Source organism: Trichomycterus rosablanca, chromosome 2 (assembly GCF_030014385.1).
Source record: "Trichomycterus rosablanca isolate fTriRos1 chromosome 2, fTriRos1.hap1, whole genome shotgun sequence".
NCBI classification, from domain to species: domain Eukaryota; kingdom Metazoa; phylum Chordata; class Actinopteri; order Siluriformes; family Trichomycteridae; genus Trichomycterus; species Trichomycterus rosablanca.
In genome coordinates this window covers 7,032,587-7,047,500 of record NC_085989.1, presented here as the reverse complement: position 1 = coordinate 7,047,500, position 14,914 = coordinate 7,032,587, and positions in this window count along the sequence as shown.

The following is a 14,914-nucleotide window of genomic DNA, read 5'->3' as shown; positions in this document are numbered from 1 at the left end:
GTGTGTGTTATGCTGGTATGAGTGGATCAGACACAGCAGCACTGATGAAGTTTTTAAACACCTCACTGTTACTGCTGGACTGAGAATAGTCCACCAATTAAAAATATCCAGCCAACAGCGCCCCATGGGCAGCGTCCTGTGACCACTGCTGAAGGTCTAGAAGATGACCAAATCAAACAGCAGCAATAGATGAGCGATCGTCTCTGACTTTACATCTATAAGGTGGACCAACTAGGAAGGAGTGTCTTATAAAGTGGACAGTGAGTGGACACGGTATTTAATAAGTCCATCAGCAGTGCTGTGTCTGATCCACTCATACCAGCACAACACACACTAACACACCACCACCATGTCAGTGTCACTGCAGTGCTGAGAATGATCCACCACCTAAATAATACCTGCTCTGTAGGTTTCCTGTGGGGGTCCTGACTATTAAAGAACAGCATGAAATGGGGGCTAAAAAAGTATATAGAGAAATAGATGGACTACAGTCAGTAATTGTAGAACTACAAAGTGCTTCTATATGGTAAGTGGAGCTGATAAAATGGACAGTGAGAGTAGAAACAAGGAGGTGGTTTTAATGTTATGGCTGATCAGTGTACATTCATCAGTGTGCATTTTCAAAGCTGCACCTCTCAGTCATTTACATTTTCAGCATTTAGGAGACGCTTTTATCCAAAAAGTAACAGTATACAGTCTAAGCAATTGAGGGTTAAGGGCCTTGCTCAAGGGCCCAACAGTAGCAACCTGGCAGAGGTGGGCCTTGAACCCAACTGCCCTGTACAGTCAGCTTGTTGGACATCACCATATACATCAAAAACAAACTGTATACCCCCCACTGCAGCTAAAACCGCACTTTTTCTAAAAGGGCTTTAAAGTTTGAGGGCACTGAAGTTTCTCAACACTAAATATGACAAATCATTCTTTACGGTCCTCCGTTTGTGCACCTTGGGATATTATTATTAGAACAGGAAAGGTCCTTTTTCAAATTGTTGGCACCTCATTTATTATGCTCAATATCATGTACGTTTTACATTTATGGCATTTGTCAGGCGCTTTATAATGGTACTGATTCCTCCCTGCGACACCTCAAAGAACGTCAAAGTGGCCGCTACACATCAGAATTGTACAGTGAACTGAATAACAAGCCTTTACAATCTGACAGCTCGGTGTCTCCAATGACAGTCTGCCTGTAGGACTGGGTATCGACTCCAAAGAATCGATTCTATTATAAGATACAGTATGTATTACATTACACTGGCTGTTTAATATGCAAAATCCAATCCGATTTTTGTCCAATCCGATCGAATTCATTGTAACTATAGACAGAGGTGTTTATTTGAACACTCTATTCAGTAATTCCATTTACATGCACGCTACAAGTAATCCAATCTAAAATGACACGCATGTGTCCACTTACATTTAGGACAGCAGTGCCCACACTGTCTTGGCTTGAGATCTACTATTTCAGTCAAGAGGTCATTGTAAACTACTTATTAAGGTTGGCCTTATCATTTTTCAAAAAAGGTTTGTAAGCTTTGTTGGAAAAACGCAAAAACGGCGCAAACTGGCTACTGATGAATGAAAACGTTCTAGATTGGTGGTGCTTTAGGCATGCTGAGGCATAGCTATGGTAACAAACCGCAAATTAAATAACAATGTGTGGCCACATTTTATGTCAGTCATGTTGACCTGTTAGACTGAGACGCGATCTACCAGCGTGCACTGTGCGATCGACATATTGGGCACCCCTGATTTAGGACATTTGCAATTTGATCAGCTGAGAGTTGAGAGCCTTTCTGAGAGGCTCAACAGTGCCAACCTGGCAATGGTGGGGCTTGAACTGGCACCATTCTGATTACCGGTTCTAAATCTAAACCGCTGAGCTACAGTGTATCACAAAAGTGAGTACACCCCTCACATTTCTGCAGATATTTAAGTATATCTTTTCATGGGACAACACTGACAAAATGACACTTTGACACAATGAAAAGTAGTCTGTGTGCAGCTTATATAACAGTGTAAATTTATTCTTCCCTCAAAATAACTCAATATACAGCCATTAATGTCTAAACCACCGGCAACAAAAGTGAGTACACCCCTTAGTGAAAGTTCCTAAAGTGTCAATATTTTGTGTGGCCACCATTATTTCCCAGAACTGCCTTAACTCTCCTGGGCATGGAGTTTACCAGAGCTTCACAGGTTGCCACTGGAATGCTTTTCCACTCCTCCATGACGACATCACGGAGCTGGCGGATATTCGAGACTTTGTGCTCCTCCACCTTCCGCTTGAGGATGCCCCAAAGATGTTCTATTGGGTTTAGGTCTGGAGACATGCTTGGCCAGTCCATCACCTTTACCCTCAGCCTCTTCAATAAAGCAGTGGTCGTCTTAGAGGTGTGTTTGGGGTCATTATCATGCTGGAACACTGCCCTGCGACCTAGTTTCCGGAGGGAGGGGATCATGCTCTGCTTCAGTATTTCACAGTACATATTGGAGTTCATGTGTCCCTCAATGAAATGTAACTCCCCAACACCTGCTGCACTCATGCAGCCCCAGACCATGGCATTCCCACCTCCATGCTTGACTGTAGGCATGACACACTTATCTTTGTACTCCTCACCTGATTGCCGCCACACATGCTTGAGACCATCTGAACCAAACAAATTAATCTTGGTCTCATCAGACCATAGGACATGGTTCCAGTAATCCATGTCCTTTGTTGACATGTCTTCAGCAAACTGTTTGCGGGCTTTCTTGTGTAGAGACCTCAGAAGAGGCTTCCTTCTGGGGTGACAGCCATGCAGACCAATTTGATGTAGTGTGCGGCGTATGGTCTGAGCACTGACAGGCTGACCCCCCACCTTTTCAATCTCTGCAGCAATGCTGACAGCACTCCTGCGCCTATCTTTCAGAGACACCAGTTGGATGTGACGCTGAGCACGTGCACTCAGCTTCTTTGGACGACCAACGCGAGGTCTGTTCTGAGTGGACCCTGCTCTTTTAAAACGCTGGATGATCTTGGCCACTGTGCTGCAGCTCAGTTTCAGGGTGTTGGCAATCTTCTTGTAGCCTTGGCCATCTTCATGTAGCGCAACAATTCGTCTTTTAAGATCCTCAGAGAGTTCTTTGCCATGAGGTGTCATGTTGGAACTTTCAGTGACCAGTATGAGAGAGTGTGAGAGCTGTACTACACACCTGCTCCCTATGCACACCTGAGACCTAGTAAAACTAACAAATCACATGACATTTTGGAGGGAAAAGGACAAGCAGTGCTCAATTTGGACATTGAGGGGTGTAGTCTCTTAGGGGTGTACTCACTTTTGTTGCCGGTGGTTTAGACATTAATGGCTGTATATTGAGTTATTTTGAGGGAAGAATAAATTTACACTGTTATATAAGCTGCACACAGACTACTTTTCATTGTGTCAAAGTGTCATTTTGTCAGTGTTGTCCCATGAAAAGATATACTTAAATATCTGCAGAAATGTGAGGGGTGTACTCACTTTTGTGATACACTGTACATCTGTCCATTTAATACACTTCAGCAATGGGTGTCGGTGAAACACTTGGGCTCCATGATTAAAAATGGTGTTTATATACTTATATACTTTATATAACAGTCAACAATCATATAACACTAATAGTGCAAGACTATTTGGATCTGTTTAGGGAACAACACAGTCCCCCAGTCCACGCATGTAGCGCTTATGTTTAAAGCAGAACAAGGGCTGTGTACAGTTGTATTGCAAAAGATCTTGGACACCCTGGATTGAAGTAAAAATAAGCAATTAAAATTTCCAAGGGGCCTCATGAGAAACTGGGACTGTTGTGAAGGATTGAACCAATAGACTGAATTTAATTCTTGTCAAAATTTAATGTATCTTTTAATAAAAAGCAGTAAATTAGTAAAGTTTGTTAGGATTTTAACGTCATGTTTTACACTTTTGGTTACATTCATGACAGAAACAGTAGTGACTCATTACAGGTTCATCAGTTCACAAGGTTACATCAAACACAGTCATGGACAATTTTGCATCTACAATTAACCTCACTTGCACACAGAAAGGACCCAGACTGCCCCATCTGGGGAACAAACCCAGGACCTACTTGCTGTGAGGCGAATAAATCAACTTTCAACTCTCAGCTTAACAGCTGATATACTTTAGTTACTCATGTTAACACAGTAACATTGAGCTCCACCTTCAGAAAGCATTGATTGACTAAATGTGTTCCTTCCCACCTTCAAACCAAAATGATTCAACAGATTCTCCATTAATAAGACCTAAAAACAGATAAAAAAAGGCAACATTCCACCTGAAGTTCTTCATCTTCTGAAGGGCGATATTAAAAGAACACAAGCAAAAAGATAGATGTCACAGTCGGTCTCCTTCAGCCTTGTCGTGTCCCCCTCAGTGGCTCTTCATCTCAGCGGGGGAACGATGTTGCCAGTCATGTCCCACAGAGGAAAACACTGCCTTCCAGAGATAAGTGCTGCGGTAATACCTCATTTGGATAATTTCTTGACATGGCATCCCACAAGACACTGGTACACGGGCAAGTGGAACACAAGACAAGGAAAGGTTGGAAACTGCGAGTGAAGAAACGTGTGTGGAAAATGCTAATAAAATGCAGTGTTTCTTACTTTTACTTTGACTTTTATTTCATTACAGACAGAATTAACCCAAGATACATTCATTCCTGTGTTCCAGGCCTGCAACACATTCCAAAAAAGTTGGGACAGTATGGAAAATGTAGATAAAAATGCAGTGTTTCTTTCTTTACATTTACTTTGGCTTTTATTTAATTGCAAACAATCTATCTATCTATTTCCTCGGCTGCTCCCATTAGGGGTCGCCGGCGGATTGTGATCCGCATTATTGATTTGGCACAGTTTTTACACCGGATGCCCTTCCTGACACAACCCTCCCTATTTATCCAGGCTTGGGACCGGCACTACAATGCACTGGTTTATGCATCCTAGCAGCTAGGTACCTACAGACAATTCAGTGTCTCCAATTAGCCTGGCTGCATGTTTATGGACTGTGGGAGGAAACCGGAGCACCCGGAGGAAACCCACACAGACACGGGGAGAACATGCAAACTCCACACAGAAAAGACCTGGACTGCCCCACCTGGGAATCAAACCCAACAGGTGACAGTGCTACCCACTTAGCCACTGTGCCGCCCATTTCATTGCAGACAATGCGTCTGTCTTAAAACCTAGTGAGCCGCCTTGCTGCCTACTGCCTACCTAGGCAGCTGCCTAAGTAGAGAGGATTCTAATAAGACATCAACTCATAAGCCAGATTATTTGAAGCACTACTTAGACTGCTTACTAGACTAACACAGTTAGCCTTAGGCCATTCAAACCAATGGGCTGAGGCGGCACAATCCGCTACCAAAAATGGTTAAATTGTCACTGGTAAGCCCGAATTCGAAAATAAATGATACTTTTATCGTCCACCATATTTGTCATTTTTTGTGAGAAAAGTTGTGCCACACTGAATGCTGGGATTGCCTTCACCACTAAGGACGCATCGGATGCTCCTTTATTATTTAGAGAGGTTGTAGCTTCAAAATAAGGCACCTTAGTAGGCAGCATTTTAAGGTATCTAAGAATTAAGACGGCCTTCTTCTCGGAAGTGCATACGATGATGTAAAATGTGTCTACGTAGAGAGCTTACTAGGATATCACGTTCTTGTTTCTACACTCACTGTCCATTTTATCAGCTCCACTTATCATAAAGAAGCACTTTGTAGTTCTACAATTACTGACTGTAGTCCACCTGTTTCTCTGCATGCTTTGTTAGCTCCTTTCATGCTGTTCTTCAATGGTCAGGACTCTTCCAGGACCACTACAGAGCAGGTATTATTTAGGTGGTGGATCATTCTCAGCACTGCAGTGACACTGACATGGTGGTGGTGTGTTAGTGTGTGTTGTGCAGGTATAAGTGGATAAGACACAGCAGCGCTGCTGGAGTTTTTAAATACCGTGTCCTTTCACTGTCCACTCTATTACCCACTTCTATCTAGTAGATGTAAAGTCAGAGACGATCGCTCATCTATTGCTGCTGTTTGAGTTGGTCATCTTCTAGACCTTCATTAGTGGCTACAGGACGCTGCCCACGGGGCGCTGTTGGCTGGATATTTTTGGTTGGTGGACTATTCTCAGTCCATCAGTGACAGTGAGGTGTTTAAAAACTCCATCAGCATTGCTGTGTCTGATCTACGCATACCAGCACAACACACACTAACACACCACCACCATGTCAGTGTCACTGCAGTGCTGAGAATGATCCACCACCCAAATAATACCTACTCTGTAGTGCTCCTGGGAGAGTCCTGACCATTGAAGAACAGCATGAAAGGGGCTAACAAAGCATGCAGAGAAACACATGGACTACAGTCAGTAATTGTAGAACTACAAAGTGCTCCTATATGGTAAGTGGAGCTGATAAAATGGACAGTGAGTGTAAAAGTCAAAGTAAATATATTTGATTGCAGACAGTTTGAACCCAAGATATTTCATGTTTTGTCTGCTCAACTTCATTTCATTGCATCAAGAACCGCCACTCAACAATAGCTGATATAACCACATGGGTGAGGGATTACTTTGGCAAACCTTTTTGCATTTACAAATGCCTCATAAACTTTATTATGCAAAAAAGAAGCCTTATAATCAATGCACTTTGTAGTAACTTTATAAATGAAGACCTATTATTATTATGCGTGTGTCTGTTCCCGTGTTGCACCGCTTACGCACCCATTACAATGAGCTAATTTCTTTTTCACAGATGCGATAACATTATGCAAAATAAGAAACGAGCACAAAAGGTCACAGGCTGTTGTGGAAATAGTCAAATTAACACCATGCTCGGGCTGATGAAGCATGCGGTGCTACCCGCATGCAAGAGTCACTGCTTTTCATTAGTTTTAATAAAGTCTAGCTGATCATTTGTATGCAGGTTGTAGAATAAGTCATTTTGGTTTTTCTTATTTTATAAATATTCATTGCATTTATTGACTTTAAATGTCCATGGATTATACACCAATCAGCCATAACATTAAAACCACCTGCTTGTTTCTACACTCACTGTCCATTTTATCACCTCCACTTACCATATAGAAGACTGTAGTCCATCTATTTCTCTAAATACTTTTTTAGCCTGCTTTCACCCTGTTCTTCAATGGTCAGGACCCCCACAGGACCACCACGGAGCAGGTATTATTTGAATTGTGATCATTCTCAGCACTGTTGTGCTGGTATGAGTGGATAAGACACACCAATGTTGATGAAGTTTTTAAACATCTTACTGTCACTGCTGGACTGAGAATAGTCCACCAACCACAAATATCCAGCCAACAGCGCCCTGTAACCACTGATGAAGGTCTAGAAGATGACCAACTCAAACAGCAGCAATAGATGAGCGATCGTCTCTGACTTCACATCTACAAGGTGGACCAACTAACACACCACCACCATGTCAGTGTCACTGCAGTGCTGAGAATGATCCACCACCCAAATAATACCTACTCTGTAGTGGTCCTGGGAGAGTCCTGACCATTGAAGAACAGCATGAAAGGGGGCTAACAAAGCATGCAGAGAAACAGACAGACTAGAGTCAGTAATTGTAGAACTACAAAGTGCTTCTATGTGGTAAGTGGAGCTGATTAAATGGACAGTGAGTGTAGAAACAAGGCGGTGGTTTTAATGTTATAATACTGTAATTCTGAGGCAGCTAAATACTTCAGTTTTGCTATTTTATGCATTTAAATATAAAACGTTTTGTTCGGTGCAGATCATGTAATCAGCATAACTGCAGCTTTGAGAATTACAAATAGATCTGAGAAACTGGCACTACTGAAAAGCAGGTAATTTGTGAAATGGACCGTGTCAGTAATTTTGTATAAAAGGTCACATTTTCATGAGTATTCTCTTTTCTATTGAAGCCTGTGCGTACATGACACTCGAGTGAATTTTATCTACTTATCAGAAGTTTATTTCATACATTTGCAGTTATCATTCGGCTATATCATTCACCTGTACATTCTGTACATACAATCAATACAGCTACAGGAATCCAGTGAAGAGAATGCAGCAGTAGGGTGATGTAGCAGTGTTTAGGTTGGTTAAAAACCAGGCTAGCAGCTGCATTTTGAATGAATTGCAAGGGTTTAATAGCTGACATAGGAGCACCTGCCAGGAGGGAATTGCAGTAGTCCAACCGTGAGATTACAAGTGACTGGACAAGAATCTGAGTGGCTTCCATGGACAGAAATGACCGAATCTTCATGATGTTGTAGAGGAGGAACCGGCACGCTCTTGTCATGTTGGCTACATGAGGAGAGAAGGTCAGCTGGTTATCCAGGACTACACCAAGGCTTCTTACATTATCAGACTGTCTGATCTGGGAGTCATCAAAAGAGAGGACTAGGTCCTGGGTTGGAGATTGATCTCCAGGAACAAGTAACAGCTCGGTCTTGCTGGGATTATGTTTTAGATGATGAGCTGACATCCATAGTGAGATATCTCGCAGACATGCTGAGATGCGTGCTGAGACTTGGGTGTCTGAAGGAGGAAATGACAGAATGAGTTTCTTGATGCATGCTCAATAATCCAGGTACACAAATCCACAAAGTTGAATCAGTTCATCTGGTCACAAGTTTGTTGTAGAGATACGTTTTCTTCTTCAGTCTGAGCTGGTGGTGAAGACCCCAACCTTATATGCAGCCGATTTGCACAACGACCGATCACCACCCATTGCGTAACAACGGAACCGGTGATCAGGTCCATATGCAAATCACAATGACCATTAATTACAATGGCCGTGTGTGCCTTTCACACATGATTGGGGTATAGCTCCTATTATGGCATTGTAAGATGGTGAGAGATGTACTCTCAGGCTCCCCCTCGGTTCAGGGATGGTCGTTTCCTCTTCACATAGATGGCCTCTTTGACTCCCCGTTCAAACCAGCGTTCCTCCTTGTCAAGGATCTGCACATCGTCACATGGATGAGTGGCGAAACGTATCTCTACAACAAACTTGTGTCCAGATGAACTGATTCAACCTTGTGGCCAGAATGAGTTGAGTATCATCTGCATAGGAGTGGTATGTAAAGCCAGTGGAGGCTAAAATTGAAAGAACAGTGATGCATAGTGGTGGGAATATTTAATCTGGAAGTGTTTTAAACAAAGTAGATGATTTTGGTGCAATTCTTTGTTTGCTGTTCTCTGTGTAATTGTTGTTTCTGCTGTTTTAGGTCATCAGGCAGCACTTTTCCACTGACTGCTGGCTTACCGCCCTTATCATAAATTTCAGAGCATATCGCGAAGTTTTGCATGGTATACCCATCCAGGAATGATTTGTGGTCCCATTACCTTTTCACTTGGGGACTATAAAACCAATTGCTCTGACAGGAATGCTTAAGATGTTTGCTATGGCTGGAAATGTGTTTTTCATCACTGTATGTGTGCAACTGAAAGATGTGAGGAGAGGATACGGAGGCTGAAAGGACAAGTGAAGCACATCAAAAGAAAATGAAGGCATTTTTGGTTCCGATCTGAAGTCATGAGAAGGTGATTTAAAGAGCTGTTAATGTTTTAATGTTTTATTCATAGAGAATATTTAGAAAGTATAATTTTTACTTGATCCTTAACTGGATTCTTCAAAAACCAACCAAACCCAAAATCATCCCAAAAACAGATACAACAGTTGATCCCTTTCTGAAATGGATCTGTATTTTCCACCCAGTGTTTACAGGTGACCTCCTAAACCATCAACAATTACAGCAATTTATTCAAATTAATTATTATTTAGGGCGGCACGGTAGCTCAGTGGGTAGCACTGTCGCCTCACAGCAAGAAGGTCCTGGGTTCGATCCCCAGGCGGGGTGGTCCGGGTCCCTTCTGTGCGGAGTTTGCATGTTCTCCCCGTGTCTGCGTGGGTTTCCTCTGGGAGCTCCGGTTTCCACCCACAGTCCAAAAACATGCAGTCAGGTTAATTGGAGACACTGAATTGCTCTATAGGTGAATGGGTGGGAGTATGTGTGTGCATGTGTGTCTGCCCTGCGATGGGGTGGCGCCCTGTCCAGGGTGTTACTGTGTGCCTTGCGCCCATTGCAAAGCTGGGATAGGCTCCATCATGCCCCCCCCTATAGTGTTTTGCTTAAAGGAATTACACTTGTGTTAGTTTCTGCTTTTGTTTCATATTTAGAAAGCTTTTTATGCAGATAAAATCAACTGTTTAATATAAAATAATAATTCATGCTCACAACCAGCTCCTTCACCCCTTGATGGAACAACATTATCTCAGTCTCTGCAGTAATATTGCTGTTAATATGTTCCAACATGCCATTTTCCCAGCATGTCAATCTGTCTCCCTTTCAAAAAATGCTATCATAGCAAAGCACGCGTAATTGCAAAGTCATGTCAAAGTGAAGGAGAGATAAGCTACGAGCAAACAAAGATAAATAGAAGCCATATTGAATCAGTTCAGAGTCCTAGTCAGCGGGGAACAATGCAGAGCTAATACACTTTGCTCTGCAGCCTCAAGTCTGCCAATAAGTAGAAATTAAACTTTATGATACAGTATTCAGGCCACCATTGTCCTTGTGTTTGCTTCTTTAATTTTGTACTAGGGTGACAGTACAATAACACATAGAATCATACATATGGGGTTGAAAAATATTCTTTTGTCTTCTCTAAAATCAACTTTTAAATAGTCGGGGGGGGGGGGGGGGGGGGGGGGGGGGGGGGCATTTATACACAAAGCAAAGTCTATAAATATATTACTTGATTAATTTGGTGTGAAGGAAAGACATGATTCTCATCGTCTGAGGTGAGAAAGGGAGGTTAGGGATAGCCAAAGCCCTGCAATGGATTAGCACTCTCCCCAGGGTGTTTCCTGTTGGAAGGTTAGCACTTGATCAAAATGAACAAAATGAAATGTTGTAGTGGAGCTCCAGTGTCCTGCACAGAGCCACCCTCTCAACTTGGGTATTTTTTTAACTAATTGGGCACACATTCTTACAGAGACAGTGAAAATTTTACCAAAAATGATTTTTGAATGGAAGATCCTTTTGGCCTTATTTTAGATTTATTGTAAGGTCACAGATTACAGTTACATACGCATACATAAATTAAGTGACAAAAGTCCAGTGCATTATTATGCTGCATTAATAAATAACTAAATAAATACAATTAAAAAAGGAAGAAAAGAACAAACGTTTAAGAAAATTATAAGAATGAACATGTGTGCAAATATATTCAGTCCTCACTAAAATTTAATCAGCCATGGTTCATGTGGCAGCAGAAATGTGCTGCTACAGTTTAAGGAAATACAAGAAATAAATATATAATATTTCTAAAACATGTGGCCACTACAAATGCAGCAAAAGACAGTTAATAAACGATAAAAAAATTCCACGATTCAAATCGATTTGATATGTAAAATGAATCAATATTCACTTTAAACAGCAGAGGCACTGGCGCTATACACCTCGCCTGGTTGACGTCACTGCCGCTATGCGCATGGTTGCCAGATTCAGGGTCTTTCAGCCAAATTGAGCTTAATTCAAAATTGCTTTGCTTAGTTTGTACCCACCTCAGAAATAAAAGGGCGTTCATTATTTAGATAAATAAAAGATAATCACAAATACAGTAATTTATTTTCTTTTTTTTTTAAATAATAAAAGGAAACTTTTGTCATAATTTGTCTTCAATTTCAGTTTAAAAAATCGAGAAAAAAATCGTATCGTGAACCCAGTATCGTGAAACACATGGTGGGTAGAGTGTATCGTTACATCATTAGTGACTACTGTGCGAATCATTATCTTTTATTAAATAAAAGAAGTAATGAATAGTAATACTAATAATAATACTGATGATAGTAATAATAGTAATAATAATAATAATAATAATAATAATAATAGTCCAATTATAAACATCAATAGACTCAAGAAAGTTCAGTGTTGTATTTAGACACAGTATGAAAGAATCTAGGTGAAAAGAAAAATATATAGGAAGGTAGAAAGCATAAAACATCAGAAGGATTTGCAAAAAAATACCTATTATTGTAACAAGGTCAAAAAAACTACATTTCCCATGAAACACCACGCTCATCAGTGAGCATTGGCAACACCTGGACTCAACACTATATAAACGCGAGTTCACAGTAACGCAGTGTTCAGTTTTTAAATCTCCTTAACTGAGCCGGTATGCTGTCGGGTATGCTAGAGAAAAAGAAAAATAGAAAAAAGTATATTAATTTAAAAATATAGAGAGAATAAAGACTTTAAAAGACTTGTTGTATTAAACTAAAGCATTTCAGCATTAGTTTTGAACGTGAGCGGTGTTGCTGAGGGGATTCGGGGGCTGCTCACATTCACTTAGATTTAAGAATTATATTAAGAATTATGTTTTATTTTTAAATTAATTGACTTTTAATAGTTTAGTAATAACTATCTTACTAGTGAATCTACGGTATGTGCTCTATTGTGAGCACAATGGGCTTTCACTTTTGAACCTTGGGTTCGAATCCAGCTTAGGGTGACACGTTTATATTCATTGTAACACAAGCACTCACTCACTAGTGTGACTTCAGTTTTGTCTGCATTTTGGTCCAAACTCTAAAATGGTGAATAATAATATAAAAAAAAAAATATATATATATATATAAATACAAATAATAAATAAAATATGTTAATATATTTTTGGAATTATTTACCATTCAGTTCCCCCTTTCATGAATACTGCTGAAATCAAAGCTGGACATTTCAAAGTCCTATTACATTAAATTACATTATTACATTTTATTGTACAAGCATTTTATCAGTGCTTGGTTGTGGTGGTGGTAGTAGTGCTATCATGTAATCATCTTTGGATGATTTGTTGATGCTAGAAAAATCACTTCACTCAACAAAATTAATTTAAGAAGTGTCATTTTGTTAAGAATAAAACTACTACATAATAAAGCAGAGAAATTCTCAACTGCAACAAGCACATCTAAATGGCTTGAAGGTAAAAGAGGGAAATTTTAAGAGGTCTTGAACCCTATTGAGATTTGCAATGAGAACCCAAAGAAACCTTTAATGTCTAAAATTAAGAGCACAATTAATAATAATTACAATGAATAAAATGAAATGTGCTTTCAGCTATGTGAAAGACTAATAGAAAATTATACAAGTGTTGCATAAGTGTTGTTGCAAACATCGCAGTTAAAAGTGATACTCCCAGAAGCAATCACACGAGTGATAATTCTTTATTTTCTAAATAAATAAATGTGTTGGGAGGAATTATATATCTATATCTATATCTACACAAGTGCATAATCATGCTGGAGCAGAAACAAGTCTTTCCCAAACTGATGCAAACTTTATTATAGTATCATTCATTTTAAATATTTGTTGGCCAGCAAGAAGGGCTCAGGCGAGCTATTTTACCGTATCTGGTAGTTTATTCAATTAACAAAATCAAAAAGCTTCAAGTATGTTTCCAGGTGAACTAGACAGTAGCTTTGCAGCTTTGGTAAACTCTTTTGGGACTTTTTTTTATGTTACATAGCCAAACAAAACAAAACTGGGCCTAAATTAACAGGATAATTAACTTTGCTCAGGTGGAACCACTAATCAACCCTCAAGTTCTCCCTTCTGTTTCAACCTTAAGATAAACCAGTGAGTGGTAGCTCAGTGGTTAAGGTACTAGACTACTTGAAGCCCCACCATAAAGCTGCCACAGTTGGCCCCCTGAGCAATGTTCTTAAGCTATTTTTGTTTTATTATATAAAAAACCCTTTTATGTTTCACCAAATCTTACTTAATCTTTTTATAAGCTAATTTACTTCATATTTTCTTTTAGCTTATGTTCTTCTTAATAAGGTTAATGTTTTAATGCTTTTAATTTTACCTTAATGTAAAGCACTCTGGATTGCCACTGTGTATGAAATGTGCTACACAAATTAATGCCTTGCCTTAACCCTCAATTGCTTGAATTGAACTGTCGAAGTCTAATTGACAACTAGGCAACTGACAAATAACTAGGATGGATGTTCACAAACATTGGTTCAACCCTTGTGACCCAACCATTACCAAATATGGAACTATTTATATATGTCAAATTAATAAAGACACATTTCACATAGAACTTTTATAATCTAAGCTTAAGGGAAAAAATAGCTTTTTTTAGAGTCACAGCAGATTTTCTTAGTTTTTTCTTTTGACTTTGCTCTCTTAGTAAGCTGAATGGCACACAACCCGTCCTCTCATCAGCAGTCTTGGCCACATTTTTCTCCATATGGCCTAAACCGAGGCCTGACATTTTTGGTAGGTCAAACATGACAGGGTCTTGTTGAGGTGTGATACGAGTAGACAAGCTGTTTCTATCTGCCACCACCCGCAACCTTGCAAACACCTGCTTTAGTCGTGTAGCTGTGTGTTAAGGGGGCTAAATCAGAATTAATTACATTTATTATTAAAAATTCAGTATACACGAGTGACAAACACTTGGCTTAAATCCTGCACTGAGTGTCTGCGGTCGCATATACTGTATATGTGGTGGGTGGAAAACGAGTATAAACAAGTTTTTCTTTTTATTATACCTCCAGTGTGTGTATTTATTTAAACTTTGCAGACATCTTTTGACTGTGTACTTTAACATAAGTGAGTAAAAGCCAGGAATGAAACTAAATCCTTGGGAATAAACTGTATAAATATTAACATAAGTAAGTAAAAGCCAAAGAAAATCTTTTGGCGCTTCATACAATCTTCTTTACCTTTTACCATGATTGCAACTGGTTGTAGCAATAGCTGGATGATCTTTGAAACCAATGGCAGCATGTTTTACAATAAAATCAGGTGTAACTTCAGATGTTCTACAAAATGTAATTTAATTCTTTAATTTTTCTAAAATAATAAA